This window comes from Mus caroli, chromosome 10 (assembly GCF_900094665.2).
Source record: "Mus caroli chromosome 10, CAROLI_EIJ_v1.1, whole genome shotgun sequence".
NCBI lineage: Eukaryota > Metazoa > Chordata > Mammalia > Rodentia > Muridae > Mus > Mus caroli.
This window is the reverse complement of record NC_034579.1, coordinates 30,213,761-30,233,632: the sequence shown is the minus strand read 5'-3', so window position 1 is coordinate 30,233,632 and position 19,872 is coordinate 30,213,761. Positions and strand designations below refer to the sequence as shown.

At 43.4% G+C, this 19,872-nt stretch overlaps 1 protein-coding gene across 1 annotated transcript in view; it reads left to right on the top strand.

Moving 5' to 3' along the window:
• Window positions 1–2,476: 2,476 nt before the first annotated feature.
• Window positions 2,477–19,872, top strand: part of Nt5dc1 (5'-nucleotidase domain containing 1) — a 109,977-nt gene continuing 92,581 nt past the window's right edge. The window contains exons 1-5 of the mRNA XM_021173949.2: window positions 2,477–2,664; window positions 7,961–8,052; window positions 11,921–11,992; window positions 15,714–15,850; window positions 19,698–19,777. The gene's annotated coding sequence lies outside the window, so the exon portion shown is untranslated. The remainder of the gene's footprint in view (window positions 2,665–7,960; window positions 8,053–11,920; window positions 11,993–15,713; window positions 15,851–19,697; window positions 19,778–19,872) is intronic.

Below are 19,872 nucleotides of genomic sequence, written 5' to 3'. Positions count from 1 at the left end.
CCTTCCCCTTCTCCTTCTTTCTCCTTCTCCTTCTCCTTCTTCTATTTTAAGCTACCATCTACATTTCTGGACTAAAACTCCCTTCTCAACTCACCCTCCTATCTTCTTTCTCTGAATTTGAGAGTCAAGAACCCAGAGCTACTAATTCTGTGAAAGTTTTGTTTACCGGTGACTTTGTGGCACCATAATTCTTGAGTTCAAGCCCTTCTGAAGCTAGGATGCCCTGGCCTCTTCAAGGACCCTACTTTTACACTCATGGACCCCACAGTTTCCTACATCAGTGTGAGCTACAAAAAAGCCTGGCCTTTCTCTTCACAGACAGTAAAGAATGGAGCATCTCAGTGGTCTTTAATCTCTGATTAGTGACATGCTCAATTTTCTAGAGGACTTTCTCCTGTTCCTATTCCAGATTTGTTTGAGGCTCATTATAACAGAAAAGTTGTCAATGTGATTTCAAATGAGACCATTAGGTATTATAAGCAAGCACCCTAACTAATTGCACTATCCATTGAACTATAATTAACAGGACTAGTTTGGTCTATTTACCTTCTAAGAGTTAGTATATGTAAGGGTTAAGTGAAATTCTCAACTATTTATATCATTATGCCATTTCAATTGTTCTTTCTCACTAGACAAAATGTTTTTTTTTTAATTTAGAGTAACAGTATGAAGATAATAGATTTTGTATTTTCTCCTTTAAATGGAGAAGTATGAGACAAAAAAAAAACTTAATATACTTATTTTTTCACATGCAGAGGCTGGAAGTTAAATGGTTCTGACATCCTTTGTCCCAACTGTATTGAGTTTTCTGGATATAAAATAGTGTAATCCTGAATCAGGCAAATCATCATTTGTACCACTCTGTACTGCCTGCTCACAAAAGTTCTGGGTAGAAAACTTTTTTTTTTGATGAATTCCATTCATCAATGACATTTTTGATGTCTTCATAGAAAAACCCCAATTAAAAGCAGGATAATCAAATAAGCACCAGTGTAATGGGCTATTTCCCAGTTGTCAGCTTGACTATATCTGGAATGAACTACAATCCAGAAATGGAGGGCTCACCTGTGATCCAGATTTTGAGGCTGGAAGACACAAGTTTCTGATCTAGCTCTTGTCATGGAGATCTTGAGACATGATGACCATGAAAAGCTTAGGCTCAGGTAAGATAGCACAGGCCTTTTGTCCCAGGAGACTGAGGCAAGGTGATATCTGAGTTCAAGGTCAGCCTGGGACAAAGCAAGTCCTAGATCCAGGTGTGGTGGTACGAACCTTTAATCTGAGCCACACTTTCTCATGGAGGCCTACACAGGGACATTGGAAGAAGGAAGATTCACTCTTTTTCAACTGCTTGCATTTACCTACTTCTACAGAAGACCAGCTCAAACAACTAGTCTCACGGGACAGAGCAACTACTAAACTCTTCAACTTCCTATTAACAGTTGACCAATGCTGGGTGAGTTGGACTACAGACTATAAGTCATCACAATACATTCCTTTAATATATAGAGAACTCATTCCATAAGCTCTGTGACTTTAGAGAACCCGGACTAATACAACCAGCCTTGGTGTCTTTTGGTAAGGTGGTCTTCCATAATACGTAATATATTTTATAATGCATTCCAATGGATGAAATGATGCAAGGAATATCTTTCATGTCTTATTACCAAACTATAGAGTAATAAAGCTGTTGATTCAACTTTCAAAGTCCACTTACCAAACTGTATGCTAAAGGGGTCTGTATTAGTCAGAGTTTTACTGCTATGAACAGACACCATGACCAAGGCAAGTCTTATAAAAAACAAAATTTAATTGGGGCTGGCTTCAAGGTGGGAGCATGGCAGCATCCAGGCAGGCATGGCACAGGCAGAGCTGAGAGTTCTACATCTTCATCCAAAGGCTGCTAGTGAAAGACTGACTTCCAGGCAACTAGGGTGAGGATCTGATGCCCACACCCACAGTGACACACCTACTCCAACCAGGTCACACCTATTCCAACAAGGCCACACCTCCAAATGGTGTCACTCCCTGGTCCAAGAATATACAAACCATCATAGGGTCCAACAGTTATTTGTGCTTATCATTTTCTCACACACTGCTCCCACACTCAAGCCTCAAGGGATGAGGTTTCACTGGTATCATTTAGTTGTGTGGCGCCTGAAAAATGAACGAGAATTCCCACTAATTCTGTGAAACCTTAAGCTACATTAAGGGCATTGGCTAGCAGGGTCCTAGTTGAGCACTTCAGCTCCAGCAGTACCTGCTGCACTGTACTGGCTGGAAGCAAGCTGCGGAGCTGGCCTGTACCTGCCTGCAAAACTGGGGCGTTCCAGGAGGCGGACAGGCCGCGGGAGGGGCAAGTCCTGTGCTCAGAACCCGCCCCACTTGACTAGCCCCGCCCGACCAGACCACGTCCTGCCCGTCTGTCTTATATAAGCCTCCGCCCCGTCAAGCCCCGCCCTGTCAGGCCCCGCCCCACTCCGCGTCCTGCCTGCGAGTTACGCTTGTGGAGTCCGGGCAACTTCTTCTCTCACGCTTTACCAGCCTTCCGGTACCCGCCGCTGCGCTGCCATGGCTCAGCACTTCTCCCTGGCCGCCTGCGACGTGGTCGGCTTCGATCTCGACCACACGCTGTGCCGCTACAACCTGCCCGAGAGCGCCCGGGTGAGTGGCACGGACAGCCTCTAAAGGCGGCTGTGCAGAGTGTCGTAAGTCCCGGGCCGCTGGGCGGAAGTGTACTTTCAGGGGTTCTGCGGTCTTGAGGAGGAAGCCAGGGGCAGAAGATAGCGCAAGACCAAGCCGGGAAACCGGCTTGTAGAACCCTGAAAAAGCGGGGCCAGGGGCTTTGGGTGTCATTTGTTGATCCCAGGCCCTATTATTTTTTCCAACTCCTCGGGGCACCAGCTGAGTGAGTACAGCCACTTGTTTTGAACTTAAAGAAAATATGGCTGCATCTTTCCATTTGCAGGTCCAAAGAATCACCTGTCTGAGTTTAGGTATTTCATACAGGGAGAGACTGTATAATAGTACTGTGAGAAACACTGGGCGAAGTCATTAACATCTTAGACCTCCTTTTGTCTTTACCAAGAGAAGAAAACAAGCATTTATTGCGAACGTACTACTTGATTTGTGCGTTTTAAATAAAGTTGTAATCTCAACAGAATCTACCCAGAATATGAGGGGAGTAGATTGCTTTATTTGTAGGCTTATATCCTCATCTTAATTGCCTTGCTTTCTCTGACCCTTTGGGTTCACAAGAAACTAAAGAATTAAGAATATCACAGTGAGAAGTCTAAGCAGGACTCTGCAGTCAAAGTCTCTGGTTCGGGACCCTGGCACCAAGTGCCTAGCTCTGTGACACTGGGTTCCTTCTCAATTAACCCTTCGAGGATTAAGTGTGCAGCCGATTGTTTGCTATTATGGTTAGCACCCACTACATCACTAGTACAGACCACAGTCAGTGGAGTCCTGTCAGTGCCCCAACTGGTCAGATTCTCCAAAATCAAAAGTGAGGCTCCTGAATCACTCCGGTGTGTTTTCTGCATACAGATGCTTTTTTTTTTTTTTTTAAAAAAAAAAAAAGGTGTGTGTCCCCTGCTGGGGCTCTGTTTTGCAGTTACACAGATCTCGTTTCCTTTCTCATAGAGACAGTTTAAAGATATTTAAGTGTTGGTCCTTTGGCTACTCTTTCAGAGTGTTAATATCTTTCCTTCCACGGCATTCAAATTCCAGTCTGGTTCATCTTATGCACTCATCCGTGTTCACTGTCGTTCGTGGAGAATGTTGTTTAACCTCTGTCATGTAAAAAGCCAATTTTGTGCATGTGTGAGCATAAACATTTTAGGATATAAGATTCACAAGATACTCTACTGCAAGTTTTGAATCGCAGTGCTGATTAAAGTCTGAAAACAATACCCTGGTGAATCTTGGTTATGCTTGGTATGGAAATCCTAAGTCTCACCGAGTGCTGAACACCAGGACATAGTTAGGGACACAGCTCAACCACACACAAGTAGGAGCCTCTCTGTGGTTAGCAACCTGTTACCAGAAAGACGATGTAAAGTTCTTTTCCATTCTTATGGGGGAGAGGAGTATTTGCCAAGGCTTGCTATTGCCTGTCCCGGAGGGAGGGTCTCTTCCCTTCCATTCAGTGTCTCTTCATCATGTGGGGTCTCATCTTAAGAACTTAAATTATGAAATCACCCTCCCACCCCCGTCCTTCTCTTCCCTCCTAGGAAGCTTTTTGTGTCACCACTTACAATTTCTTTAAACCTGACTTCTCCAAATGCTCACCAGAAGCTTTATATATTCTAGTTACTCTTTGGACTCCCCCACCCCCAACCCCCAAGAGCCTCTGTCTTCTGAGTTACAGAAAACAGTGTTTTCTATGTCTTGAGCATACTGGGCTTAGTAATTTACAATGTGGTTGGAATTAACTGAATATGATGACACAGTCACTTTTTTTTTTTCCTTTTTGGTATGGTGTATGTATGTAGAGCAAGAGAGAGGAGGGGTAAGCAGCCCCTTTTATAGTGAGTCAGGCATACCTGGCTGTTGCCAGGTAACTGTGGGGCAGAGCTTAGACAAAATGCTAACAGACTTAACAGCAGGGACATGAGGCAGATGGTCACATCAGATCAACAGTCAGGAAGGAGAGAGATAAATGTTGGTGCTCTGCTGACTGTGAATGTGTGTGCACACATGATGAGTGCACATGTGGAGTCAGAGGACAGTTTATAGGAGTTGGTTATCTCCTTCCATCGTGTGGTTTCTGGGAATTGAACTCAGGTTGTTGCAAGCACCTGTACCCACTGAGCCTTCCCTTCAACCCCTCCAGTTTATTTTTTTATAAGTGAGTTTCTTCACTGAACCTGGCCAGCTCTAACTCATTGTTTCAGCTATGCTGGCTGGCTAGCAAACTTTGGGGAATGCTGTCTCTGCCTCCCTATGATAAGGTTACAGTTTTCCAAGTATTGTATCCACTGAACCATCTTCCTGATTCTTCTACTGGCTTTTTTAAAAAAAAAATTTTTAAAGATTTATTTGTTTATTTTATGTATATGAGTACACTGTAGCTATACAAATGGTTGTGAGCCATCATGTGGTTGTTGGGATTTGAACTCAGGACCTCCAGAAGAGCAGTCTGTGCTCTTAACCAGTGAGCCATCTCTCCAGCCCCTTCTAATGACTTTTAATTTCACTTTCATTCAGTCTGGGCCCTCAGCCCTTGGGGTGGTACTCATTCTTTCAAGGTAGGTCCTACCTCCCCAGTTAAATCTCTCTGGAAACACCCTCAAAGACCGACCTAAAGGTGTGTTTCCTAGGTAGTTCCATCTCCAGCCAAGTTGATAAGCAGCTTTACAAGACCTCTGGGGGATTTCTAGAGGTCATTGTTAATCATAAGAGATGCTAACCACGGGGCTGGGGGTGGGGGGTGGGAAAGTTAAGTCCTTAGTAGATCCTGATATCTTTGGAACAACCTGTATGGTGCTGGGGCCTGAGTTCCCATTTCTCACACCCAGGCTCTCATCCCCACAGCAGAGTGTCCACGTGGCACTGCAGTTGGAAGGTGATGGATGGGAAGGAACAGCACAGCAGAGGTAGATGTTCAGGTGCTGGGAACTGCAGACGCTTGTGGAGAAATCAAGGATGTTTTCAGTGAGGGGATTTAACAAGTGCATGGTGTCATGAAAACATGGACCCCTGTGTGTCCCTTCCCCCAGGGCCTCAGGGGTGGCAGCATCTCAGAGGACTTGACACTTGTGTTCCCTGGGCTTGCAGACTGAAAGGTCAGAAAACACCCACTCACCTCTTATCTCTGGTTGGGAGAATGGGGCATCTGACACTGAGAATATGTGTACCATCTGAAGGAGGAGCCACCCACCAGTCTTTCCAACCTTAACGAAGGCCCTGCCGGGTCTTGTAATTCAGTTTTGTAAGCTGGAAATCTAAAGTAACTTGAAACCTTTCCATTGGGGCATCACTTCATTTTCCAACACAGCAGGATTATAGGGTTGCTAGACTCAGCAAATTAAAACACAGGGCATGTACATAGTTCAACTTGAATTTCAAATTCAAGTTTTTGTGAACACCCAAACTATTAAATGGAACATGCTTATCGGAAAAAAAACAAAACAAAACAAAACAAAACAAAATACTTGCTATTAGTCTAACATTTATTTTTACCTCATCATTCTTTATTTGGCAAATTCCAGTAGAAACCAAACCTGTGTTGTGGCCTGGCCAGTTGGGAATATTTATAGAGTGGCAACGGGCAGGTGTTGCAGTCAGTTCTGTTTTGGTTTATGACTAGCACAGGACTGGTGATAAAAGCAAATGCTTGGGTTGGATTTGCCAACATGCCAGGTACCTCTCTGAGCTTTACATCTGCTAACCCCATTCTGGCAACAGGCCTTGCAGGTAGGATCCTGACAGATTTTTTTTTTTTTTAACTGTTCACAGTACTTAAAACTTTTTTTTCAACATGTGGGTCTCTGGTTCCTGAGGTAAAGGAATCCCATAGGAGCTGTAATCCCAGCACTAGAGAGACAGAGGCGGAAGCAGATGGATCTCTCTGTGTTCCGGGTTAGCTAGGGCACATAAGAAGGTCCTGTCTTAACAGAGAGAAAAAAAATCTTATAGGAGTCCACCAGGCCACTCTCGTCCCTTAAATTCAGGTGCCTTTAAGAAGCTGCACCTGTTCTGAATCATGGTTTTGAACTATTGATAAATGGCTCTGTTGGTCCGGGTGAGGGTTATACTGCACTAGACACGAGTCATACTTAGTGTTTTTCGTTGGCTCTTGAGCAGAGAGCAGCTCTGTTTGATGGGAGTCTTTGTTTTCTCCATTCTCATTTCCCGGCACTCAGCTCCCACTACCCAAGTACAGCAGCGTGCAGGCCCTTGGAGTCTACACCTGGCTGGTCTCCATGCCCCTGGGTTCACCCAGCTCTGCCAGGTGTCCCATGGTTGGTGTCTCACAGAACTTGGCTCACAGATTCAGTCAGACTAGCTGACCAGCAAGCTCTGGAGAGCCACTCTTTCTCTGATTCTCAGTGCTAGGGTTACAGATGGGTGTCAAGCCCAGAGTTTGCATGGGTGCTGGGGATCTGACCCCAAGTTCTCATACTTGTAGCCACTTTACTCACTAAGTCAGCTCTCCACTGTCACTCTACTTATTAAAAAATGGGTATTTTAATTAAAAAATAAAAACTGTGGAGAAGTAAGGTCTGTCAATAGTCAGAGCTTTGGTTCATCCTCTGCTTGCATCCGAAGACTCTGTCCCTCCTTTGTGCTTAATTGTTCTCTTTGTGTAGAGGAATAAGAAATGTCTTGTGTCTGATAGACACCTCATGTTTCCTCCTAACTCATCTGCCTGGTCAGGTGTATCTCACTGAGTTTCCTCTCAGCCCGGGCCTTTCCAGCACTGACGGACCATAGATAGATATAACGGCAGAGTGGTCAGCAATGCTTACTGTCCTGGTGACAGTCCTAGTACAGTGGTCCTCAACCTTCCTAATGCTACAACCTTTAATACAGTTCCTTATGTTGTGGTGACTACCAACCATAAAATCATTTTTGTTGCTGCTTCTTTTTGCTACTGTTATGAATGTAAAGTAAGTACATTTGGAAATAGAGGTTTGCGAAAGGGGCCATGACCCACACAGGTTGACTATCACTCCTCTGGTAGCTGTAGTCAGGTCTTAACAAGGCTTTCCAAGGTGTAACAAGGACCTGGGTGTAAAATTAATACCTGTCTTAGTTGTGTAGTTGTGTGCTGGTGAGACAATTTTTGGGCTGACCATTCACCTGGGAAGGGGGATAACTGCAGAACTTCAGTTATGGATATTCTCCTCCCACCTAACTCCATTAGTGATTCTGTTAGGATTTTAGGTCTATGAAATTAAGAATGAACAGTGAACTTTCTGGTTAATCTCTCTTTTGCTTCCTTTATTTGCAGCTCATTTATAACAGCTTTGCTCAGTTCTTAGTCAAGGAGAAAGGATATGATGAGGGGCTGCTCACTCTGACTCCAGAGGACTGGGATTTCTGGTAAGTCTCCAACCCCTTTTTCATCTGCATCCCCTGTGGCTCCTAATGGCTACTGATAAAATCTTACTTCATACTCTTCTGTGAATGTGAACAGTGAAATGTGAAGTTAGTCAAAAACAAAATAACCTCTATTCTAAAAGTTTTGTGTTCAGTGAATTGAAATACTGTACTTTGAGCATGTTTAGACTTTATTTAATATGAAATTGAACTTTCGGCTTGTGACTACTTGGAAGATTTTTTTTTAATTAGGTATTTTCTTTATTTGCATTTCCAATGCTATTCCAAAAGTCCCCCATACCCTCCCCCCCCACTTCCCTACCCACCCACTCCCGCTTCTTGGCCCTGGTGTTCTCCTGTACTGAGGCATATAAAGTATGCAAGACCAAGGGGGCTCTCTTTCCAATGTTGGCTGACTAGGCCATCTTCTGATACATATGCAGCTAGAAACATGAGCTCTGGGGGATACTGGTTAGTTCATATTGTTGTTCCACCTATAGGGTTGCAGACCCCTTTAGCTCCTTGGGTACTTTCTCTAGCTCCTCCATTGGGGGCCCTGTGATCCATCCAATAGCTGACTGTGAGCATCCACCTCTGTGTTTGCTAGGCCCCGGCATAGCCTCACAAGAGATAGCTATATCTGAGTCCTTTCAGCAAAATCTTGCTAGTATATGCAATGGTGTCAGTGTTTGGAAGCTGATTATGGGATGGATCCCCAGATATGGCAGTTTCTAGATGGCATCCTTTCGTCTCAGCTCCAAACTTTGTCTCTGTAACTCCTTCCATGGGTGTTTTGTTCCCAATTCTAAGAAGGGGCAAAGTGTCTTCATTTTGGTCTTTGTTCTTCTTGAATTTCATGTGTTTTGCAGATTTTATCTTGTATCTTGGGTATTCTAAGTTTCTGGGCTAATATCCACTTATCAGTGAGTACATATCATGGGAGTTCTTTTCCATAGAGAACATCGGCACAACAATTGGAGGATATTTTTATATAGTTTCAGTCAGTCGTAGTCAGAAGGTTGACAGGTTACTAAGAACTGTAATTTACATCTTCGTGGACAGGTTTGTTTTGTTGTTAAGAACCCTGGAAGAGCAATCATCCCTTTTAAATAAGTGACTACTTTACGGCATTTAAATAAATATTCATTTATGATTCTTACTGTTCAATTCCTCCCTGATTTATGATTTTCAATTTCACAAAGGGCATTCTTGGTCTTTCGCTCTCATTTAAACAAACAAATAAACAGACAAAAAGCAAGTTAATTTAAATTGTTCAGTTTAGATAGGTATGGTAGCACATACAGGCAACTATGAATGTAATTCCATCTACCCAAGGCCTGAGGTTGAAGGATGCTGTTCACGTTAGCTGAGCAGCATAGAAAGTCCCTGTCTCTTCAGTTAAGGTTGGAAAGATAGCTCAGTTAGCAATCTCCAAGCAAGAGGTTTGTTCAGACTTCCAGAGACCATCGAAACAAAAGGAGCTGAGTGCCTCCCAAAGCCCAAGGATCATTGCAGAAAGAGAGAGTGGAAAGATCATAAAAGGTAAAGGTGGTGAGTGACAGCAAAGGGGCCATTCTCAGGAAGCAGCAGGGTAGTTGCACATAGGAGCTAGCAGAGGAACAACAACATGCACCAGCCCTGGGTAAGTAAGCTCAGCCAGATAAAACCCAAGCTTGGAGCAGGAAGATGGGCCCAAAACCCACCCTTAGCTGATGAGCTATTGACAGTCAAGGGCTTCTAAGAAGAGGAAACATTAGTTTTCTTCAAGGATGGGGCTTCTGAGAGGCTACCCATGTACAAGTGGTCACAAGTTGAAAGTTTGTTTTCATACTAAATAAAGTCTAAACATGTTCAAAGTACAGTAAGCACAAAACTTTCAGAATAAAAGTTACTTTGTCTTTTAACTAATTTCACATTTTACTTGGTAAAACCAGTGGCCCAAGTGGACTCTGGTTTTAACACACACACAGAGAGAGAGAGAGAGAGAGAGAGAGAGAGAGAGAGAGAGAGAAGGAGAGAACTAGGAAGAGGTAGTAGGGAAGATGGGAAGACTTGGAGCATGGACAGGAGAGTGGGATTAAAGCACACTGAATATGTGCACAGAATTCTCAAAGGTAAGAAAGTGGGGAGGATGGATGGAGAGTGCATGAGTGCAGTAACTGCTCCCCCATCCCAGCCTTAGGGAGGCAGAGGCAGCAGGATCACAGGGCCTTGAAGTCTGGTCAGCTTAGGCAACTGGTGTGCTCCAGATTCAGTGAGAGATGCTGTGTTAAAAAATAAGGCGAGGCTATACCAGTGCCTGGCAAATACAGAAGTAGATGCTCACAGTCATCTGTTGGATGGAACACAGGGCCCCCAATGGAGGGACTAGAGAAAGTACCCAAGGAGCTAAAGGGGTCTGCAACCCTATAGTAGAAACAACAATATGAACTAGCCAGTACCCACAGAGCTCAAGTCTCTAGTTGCATTTGTAGCAGAAGATGGCCTAGTCTGCCATCATTGGTAGGAGAGGCCCTTGGTCTTGCAAAGATTGCATGCCCCAATACAGAGGAATACCAGGGCCAGGAAGCAGGAGTGGGTGGGTTGGGGAGCAGGGGGAGGGGCGAGGGTATAGGGGACTTTCGGGATAGCATTTGAAATATAAATGAAGAAAATATCTAATAATAATAAAAAAAAAAAACTAAAAAAAAAAGTAGGGAGGGTACCTGATGTCAGCTTCTGGCTCACACATACACATGTGTGTACACATGTGAACACACATAAAAACACACAAATTAATTAAAAATAAGAAAATACTTGTTAGGTTATAACTAATAATCATAAAAAATGCATGCAGAATGATCATGCATTGAGCATCCCTCTGGGATTTGTTTGTCTTTTGGTACATCCTTCCTGTCCTAAGAGGTAACACAAAGCTCTTACCGTGTCAGACTATTGTTCCTAGAAATTTTATTGTGAAGGAAAGTAAGTAATGACCCCCAAGTACACTTCCGTGTGTATTTGACCTTGCTCTTTGCCGGCCATGTGCTGCTTTGCTGTTATTATTCACAATAGTGAATCTATCCAGTTTTCTCCAGATCCCACAAGTCTTTTATAATAAAGAACCTAGAACTTAGTATTTGACTTTTTTTTTTTACTAGTTTTCAATAGTACTCCTTGACCAGAGGATAAGTTAAAGTAAAACTATATGGAAGTACATTAGAAACAATGTAGAAAAGAAAACACCCTGGCAAAGGAGTTAGCTTGTGCATTGTGTATATTCATGAGCATCTTTCTGTTAATATATGTTTTAATTTGATTTGTGTGTGCATATGTATGCACATGCTTGCTTGTGTGTGTGTGTGCAGGTACAGGCATACATGTGCTACAGTACACGTGTGAAGGTCAGGGGTCAACTTTAGGAGTCTGTTTTCTCTTCTGCCATATATCTGGGGCCTGAGCTTTGGTTGTCAGCTTTGCTCAACAATCACTTTTACTCACTGAACCATCTCACCTGCCCATGTATAACATTAATATTATAGAATTACATTAATATTATTAATTATTATATTATTAATTAATTATTATTAATCATTACATTATTAATTAAAATACATTAAAACATTAATATATTTTAACAAGATACAGGATAATCTTCATTTACTATTTTTCTTTTGAGTTATGTCTTTTTATTTATTTTTTTACAAAAGTCTAAAGACTTCCTGTTTTTGAGACTTACTGTTCCTGGATGCTTACCCTCATTGATTAACATATCCTTTGTTCAGGTGAGAAAATCTCTTTAACATTGTAACATTTAATAATGCAGATTTTTTTTTCCTCGGAGGTGAATTCAGTGTATGAGCTGATTGATAATCAAATGTTTCCATTTTAGTTGCAAGGGTTTGGCATTGGATCTGGAAGATGGGACCTTCATTAAACTTGCAGCTGATGGCACTGTGCTCAGGTAATGCAATATTATTGTGATCAGAGTCTCCAAGATACCTTATTACTAGTGTACAGTCCTTAAGCTACAAAATGGGGTTATTATTTTAGTCAATCATATGACAAATAGCACCATATTCCTTTTAACTTCTTAGAAATATTTGCAGGAAATATAGTAGAAAATAACATGCTTTGGTCATCGCCTACCCTTTTTTAAAAAATTGATTTATTCACCTTATATTCCAGTACCCCCACTCCCCCTCCCTCTAATAAGAGGGACCCTCCCCCCATATTACCACCCCACCACCATTCCACCACCACCCCAGGCACATCAAGTCACTGCAGGACTAGGCACATCCTCTCCTACAGTGGCCAGACAAGGTGACCAGGTTAGGGGAACAGAATCTATGGGCAGGCAACAGAGTCAGGGACATCCCCCACTCCAGTTGTTGGAGGACTCACATGAAGACCAAGCTGCACATTTATTACATACATGTTGGGAGACATAGTAGGTATAGCCCTTATATGCTCTTTGGTTGGTGGTTCAGACTCTGGAAGCCCCCAAGCGTTCAGGTTAGTTTACTCTGTTTGTCTTTCTGTGGAATCCCTATTCTCTTCTGGTTCCTCAATCATTCCCGTAACTCATTCCTGGAGCTCCATCTAATGTTTTGATCTGGGTCTCTGTATCTGTTGGGTGGAGCCTCTCAGAGACAGTTATGCTAGCCTCCTGCCAGAGTTATCATTAATATTGTCAGGGATTGGTTCTTGCCCATGGGATGGGTCTCAGTTTGGGGCCGTCATTGGTTGGGGGGCAGCCATTCCCTCCATCTCTGCTCTATCTTTGCCACTGCATATCTTATAGGCAGGACACATGTTGGGTCAAAGGTTTTATGGATCAGTTGCTGTCCTTATCCTTCCACTGGGAGCCCTGCCTGGCTACAGGAAGTGGCCACTTTAGGATCCACATCCACACTTACAGGATTCTCAGCTAGAGCCTCCCATGTAAGACACCCAGGGGCCTCTCTGCCCTCACCTCTTTCCCAGGTCTCTGGCACATCCTAGACATGCCCCCCCCCAGCCAATTTCCTTTCTCTCATCTCTAGTCTCCCTACACCTGATGCCCTCCCCTCCCTCTCCTTTTTCCCACTCAATTCCCTCCCTCCATCCATCTCTGATATCTACTTATTTTGCCTTCTGAGAAAGATTCAACCATTCTCCCTCAGCCCCTCCTTGTTATTTGGCTTGTTTGGGTCTGTGGATTATAAAATGGTCTTCCTGTACTTAATGGCTATTATCCACTTATAAGTGAGTACATACCATCCATGTATTTGGAGTTTGGGTTACCTGCAAAATTCCTTATGTCCTTGTTTTTTGATAGCTGAGTAGTAGTAGTATTCCATTGTGTAAATAAGCCACATTTTCTTTATCCATTCTTCAGTTGAGGAACATCTAGGTTGTTTCCAGTTTCTGGCTATTGCAAATGAGGCTACTATGAACATAAATGAACAAGATTCCTTGTGGGATGGTGGAGCATCTTTTGGGTATATGCCCAGGAGTGGTGTAGCTTGTTCCTGAGGTAGATCTATTCCCATTTTCTGAAAAGCCACCAAATTGATTTCCAGAATGGCTGTACACGTTTGACTCCGATGTACAGTATAGGAGTGTTCTGCTTGATCCACATCTTTAAAAGATCATGGATATCATGCTTTTGGTTTTCACTGGGTGCTTAGAATACCATCAGGGATCCTTTGATTAAAGAAGATGCTGATGGGTACTGGGTAGGGGTTGGTGGTCTGTGTATACCACTTTAGGCCATACTTGCTTCCATCATGCAGGGTTCCTTATGGACCAAATCAACCCCATGCTCTGGTTCCCTCTTCTCTGAGTGCATGCAGACCTCTCAGGTTGATCAGGGTATGAAAAGCAGCTAATTAGAAGCTGCCATCACTACTGAGTCTTAGGGAGAGCACCATGGAGTGAGGACCTATTCCCCAGCAGGTACTCACATTGTTGTCATGCCAACACCATACAGTGCTCTGTTGTTGTTGATATGCATTTGTTCAGTGTCAGAGAAGACTCAATATGGAGCCCCTGCAAGCACTTCTCCCTTTTTGTATACTTTTGAAAGATCATTTATTTTATAGTCAAGTTGCTTTCATATTTCCCCCAGACTCTCCCCTGAGGTGTGTCTAAAAGAAACATGTGTGGTCTTATCTCTGATTATTTTGTTTTTTATTTGCCAATTTTTTTTCAGCCAGTTAGGGGATGTGTCTATCTGTATGCAAATACAGTGCCCATGCCCTTTAAGTCTGTAGTCAAGTTGGTCGTTTTCTGGGAATCTTCAGTCATTCTCTAGTTGTTCATTTCTATCTGTCTGTCTGCCCAGTCTATGTCTCTCCCAATTTAACTTCTGAATAACCTGAAGATTCTCTAGCACACTTTATCTCCTTGATGATGTCTTTGATCCTATACTGTAGATATTTGTCTGGTTGTGTTTGCCTGTAGACTTCCTCCATCTTGACCCAGTCTTCTGAAGTGTCAGCCTCTAAAAACACAGAGGAGAACTCTGTGTTTTCATCCTCCTTTGGTCTGCTTCATTTATTCATTTTCCCCTCCATATTATTTTCCAACCAAAATTAAATACACTATATGTTCTCATAAAGAACTATATAAAGTATCAACTTTCACATGGTGAAAAGGGAGAGTCCCCTAACATGGCCCTAGTGAAGCAGAAGCAATATTCTGAGCATAGAACCTAGCTCTTTCTGCATCCTGTTCTGTTTGGTGCATTCCTCTGGCTGCTGCTTGCCAGTGTGATTCCAGTGTGTTTGTTGATCTTATGTATGTGTCCTTGTGTGTATAGATTGTCCACTCTTGTTTCCACTGGCCCTTGGTGCTAGGTGCTTACCATCCTGTGGAGCAGATGTGCATCATATTCCAACCTGCTACCAAAGTCACCCTTTCCACCCAGTCTACTTTGTTGTCTTCTGATTGTTCCAGTTGGATATGTGTTTTGCTTTTGCTGTGTGTGTGTGTGTGTGTGTGTGTGTGTGTGTGTACACGCACATGTGCATGTTACTGGGGTTAGAATCCAGGACCATACATACCCTAGACTAGTTTCCTACCACTAGTATACATTTCCAATGCTTTCTTTTTCCTTTTATGTCTGAGACAAGGTCTCTCTTAAGGTTTCCAAAAGGGCTTTAAAGCTGTGGGCCTCTGACCTTACCCTCTAGAGGAGCTTGGATTCAAAGCATATGCTGCCACACTGACTTTGTCTCATCTTTGGATGAGTGTCTCTACAAAATGACGGGACCTTCTGCAGCAGTACCCTTGCATAGGGAATCTCCTCCTCATTTGCTAGTGGATAGGCTAAAAGTAGAAGAGTCAGGACTGTGGTAGAAATCCCAGAGCATCTGGACAGTGAGCTTTGAACTGATCTACTTTCACTTGTGTTACTTAGGCAAGTGTTTTCTGCCTTAAGTGTATATTCTGTTGGTTTTTATGCTATGACCAGTAAAGGGCTTATAGAATCCCAGACTGGTTGAGATCAACCCAGCTGAAAACCAGATACATAAAAACAAAAACAATAGTTGAACATGGTGGCCCATGGGTAACACTCAGGAAGCTGAGGCAGGAGGATCACATGTTAAGTCTAGTGGGATTAAGGTTCAGTAGTTTCAGTGTCATCACAGATGTAATCAAGAGAACTGTAGCACTCTGCAGTCTTCTCTCGTCAACAGGGCAAGCCACGGCACCAAGATGATGACTCCCGAGGCACTGACTGAAGCCTTTGGCAAGAAGGAGTGGAGGCACTGTGTGTCAGACAAACGCTGTACATCAGACAAGCCTGGTGTGTCCGACATTCCTTGCTGCTCAGGTAGGGCTCATCCCTCACTCATGCTGCTTCACTTTTAGCCTGTTACTGCAGTATGAGGACACAAAGAAACACCTCTGTCCCCTCTGGCCAAGCAAGATGTCCAAAGGAATGGATTTAACTTTCTAGCACTAGGATATATTATTTTTCAGGTGTGTCTGGTTTCTTTTTGGCATTAGTTCAGCATTAGTTCAAGCCACATTTCCACTGGTGTGATGGAGCTTTCCTTGAATCTCCTTTTACTCATGTTGGTTCTGAAGTAAAAGGACCATCCTGAAGATGGTGCATCCCTTAGCTGGACTGGGTTCTTTATGCAGCAGTTAGTAACATGCTCTGTCCTCAGTTTCCCTGTCTCCCATGTCTTCATAGCTCCACTGCCTGGTACTCCTGCCCCTTAGATTCCTTTCATACAGCCCTATCTCCTGCCTCTGATTTTTATTCTAAAATGACTCCACGTGTTCTTCTCAAGTCTGTGAAGAGCTTTACCAAAGCTAAACAAGCAATATTTTAGAAATTATTTACTGACGTTGGTATGCATGGATTAATTTGAAGTGGTTAAGATCTTTTTATGGACAGGGAGTCCTCATTAAAATTAGGCTGTTTCTCTGTTCTCTCTGCCGTAACCTTCTGTTCTTCCTGCCACTCTAGAGTGTTAAAGCTCACCCTTTCCCTTTCAGACCTGTGATAACCTGAGAATAGCTAACATTTGTTTGTTACTGTTGTGTGGCCTCTTAGGTTTGCCTTCTTTTGAGATTTTTGTTTAAGTCTTTCTGGTGGGTTGAAAGTATTAGGCGGTATGGATGGGTTTGACAAAACCAGTGGGTGAGGAAATGAGATTTTGCCTTACAGTTCCGTATTGGATGCTTTTGCACATCTCAGTCAAATTTCCTTCCCAAGGACTGATAGTGAATTGTTGGCTTTGGCTGGGAACAAGCCCCACTAGTAGAGTATGCCTATGTGTGGAGTTGTATGTTCAATTCCCAAGAGCAGAAAGCCTTGGTAAGTAATTTCTTCCCATTTCCAAGGAAAGCTAAGCACATAACTAAGTGTTTTGCTTCAGAAGCTATTCAAAATCTTGAATATTTTTTTAAGCAAAAGATTCCACAGCTATGAAACAGCAAGTACCCAGTTATGACAGGCTCATTTGCTCACTGTGTGCCCACCCAAGGACGCTCTCTCTCTGAATTGACAACCCCTTCTGCTTCATTTCCCCATGCTCATCTTGGTGATTTTGAATTAGTCAAATATTATTTGGTTTGTTAGGCAGAATTGTCACCCAGGTGTGCAGAGCCTAGGATTGTCATTCTGTGTTTCTGCCTCACCACTGGGGTGTCTGAACACCATGGATGTGCCTGCCGCTCAGCGGAGGGGAACTGCAGGGGCAGGGGCATTAGGTTGTATTTCTAACTTGGCTGGAGGGGTGGCTACCAACATGCCACTCAGGGGAGGGGAAATGCAGTCTAAGATGGGGTCCCAACTTATGTTTCTCTGGGTGAGAAACGAGAGGGGCTGGGACACATGCTGTGTTTCTCACATTCCTGTGAGCATATACACTGCTGGGGACTGTGAGGCATGGGTGTAATGGGGGGTATGGCCAGCTTGGCTCCAAGTGAGTAAGAGGAGTTTGGAAGGAGACTTGGATGCCATTCTGTATAAGGAAGGGCTCCCCCAACCCCTGCAGCAGTTCTTGAAGGAGACTGTCTTTGCTTGTCTAAACTGTTTTTTTATTCATGGCAGATATATATGTCTTACTCAGGGTGAACCAGAGATAAATCCTTTTTTTTTTTTTTTTCCCAAGCAGGGTTTCTCTGTGTAGCCCTGGCTGTCCTGGAACTCACTCTGTAGACCAGGCTGACCTTGAACTCAGTAATCTGCCTGCCTCTGCCTCCCAAGTGCTGGGATTAAAGGCATGTGCCACCACTGCTTGATAAATACTTTTTTGCAGGAAGGGATGCCCAGGAAGGGAAGCTCATTGGCTAAACATTTGGGGGCCATCTAGATACCTCATTAGCATAGAGAACTCTAAGTTCTGTACTATGTGACCTGTTGTCATGGTCTTGTTAGTAGAGGGGGTTGGGGGGTGGGGGGGGGGTGCTGTGGTCATGTGGCCCAGGACAGAAACCTGGTGGGAGCTAGTTCGAATGCCTGCCATTCTCAATTTTGAGATTTTGCAACAACCTCACCAGTTCTTCTCTCTGGTGCCCCACATGGGTATCAGACTGTGATACACAGTAAAGCGCTGCCTCTTTTAAAACTAAAACTTTTTCAGTTTAATGGCCAGAAGAGAATGTCACGACACCCGGGAACTGGGTTGCAGGTGTTTGGAGTCATGAGGACTGGGATCTAAACTCAGGTTCTTGAAGAATAGTGCATGCTCTTAACCACTGAGCCTTCTCCCATCCCACAAATAAAATTTTATAAGTGTAGAGAAGTATGAAGAAAAAAGGTCTAATGGTTGCACAATGCAGTTAGACGATGCTTACATAGTCTTATAGTCTTATAGAAATAGGGAACGATTGGTTCTAAATTTCACTGAGATTTCAGGGAGGTTGAGGTGAGTTAGTTGAGTTGGCCATCTGGGCCATGCGGTTCCAGGGCCTTTAGGGGAAAGCATGTGACTGGACTCTGTTGTATCTGTTGTGTGATTTTGCTCAGCAGCACAGCTGCAGTCAGATGTTGGGTCACAGGGATGCAATGTGGACCATCAGAAGAATTGCCTGGGATATGGAAATCCTAAGGTGCCAGATGTGCCAAGGAAGGCCTTGGGTTTGATTTACTCCAAGGCCACACAGAATAAACTTATACCTCTTCTCAGGAGAGACCCTGGCGTGTTCCATGTTCTTGAGTTTTTCTGATACAGTCTACTCATGTGGCATGACTTTTTCCCCTGTCATTACCGTGGATGTTCTCAGGTTTTCCGATCTGTCTGAAATAGCATGAAAGTTGAATGCAGTGTTTGCATGGGCTAATCAACTCGGGTATTAGGGCAGTTTGTGGAGAACATTTCATGGGACTCTAATGTAAGATTTGACTGTTGTGAAATTTGATGACTAGTAATATATTATGGCTTCTTCATACTGCATTTTATAGTGATAATATACTTTTTCTGAGATCTATTTTGCCACTGAAATGTGTTTTAATAAAATGTTTAACTTACAGATGTCATGTTTCAGCTTTCTTTTAGTGCAATTGGAACTTTCTTAAAAGATGCGGATGGGGACTGGGGAAATGGCTCAGTGGTTAAGAGCACTCATTCTAGCCAAGGACCTGGGTTCAGGTCTCAGGTCACAGTTGTCTATAACTCTAGTTCAGGGACTCTTACACCCTCTTTTGCCCTCCACAGGTACCAGACACTCATGTGGTGCATACATACATGCAGAGACAGTACTCAAACACACTCCATTAAAAACAATAAATGTTTAAAATATGAAAAAAAAAGGATAGACTGTAGCAATATCAATTTGAATTGAAAATGCTAGGGAGGATCTGAGTTCAGTCTCCAGAAATCACCTTCAGAAACCCTGGCGTGGTGCCACATGCACGTGTGATCCCCGTGCTTGGAAGTGGGAACGCATGGAAACCCCATGTCCTTAAAAACAAATGGTTCATGGTGCCTGAGGAATGTTGGATGCCAGCACCCGTTGTCATCTGGCCTCCACTTGCAGATGCACACTATATACTCGCACCTCTTCCCCTGCCTCCCACACAGAATGGCATAAAGTGGAGGCTTTGCAGATAACTAAATGAGCATCCAGACTCTGCTGAGATGAGTTTCTCTGTTTTCCACAAGCAAGGGGCACTGATTTTGTTTGTTTGTTTGTTTGTTTGTTTGTTTGTTTGTTTGTTTTAGGAAAGTGTTATTTCTATGATAACTACTTTGACCTGCCAGGGGCTCTTCTGTGTGCCAGAGTGGTGGACTCTTTAACAGAGGTGAGTGGGCGCTCAGGTTTTTTTTTTTTTTAACAACAACAACAACAACAAAAACCCCTGTATTTAGTCATCAGTAAGAAGAGTTAATTATGTGT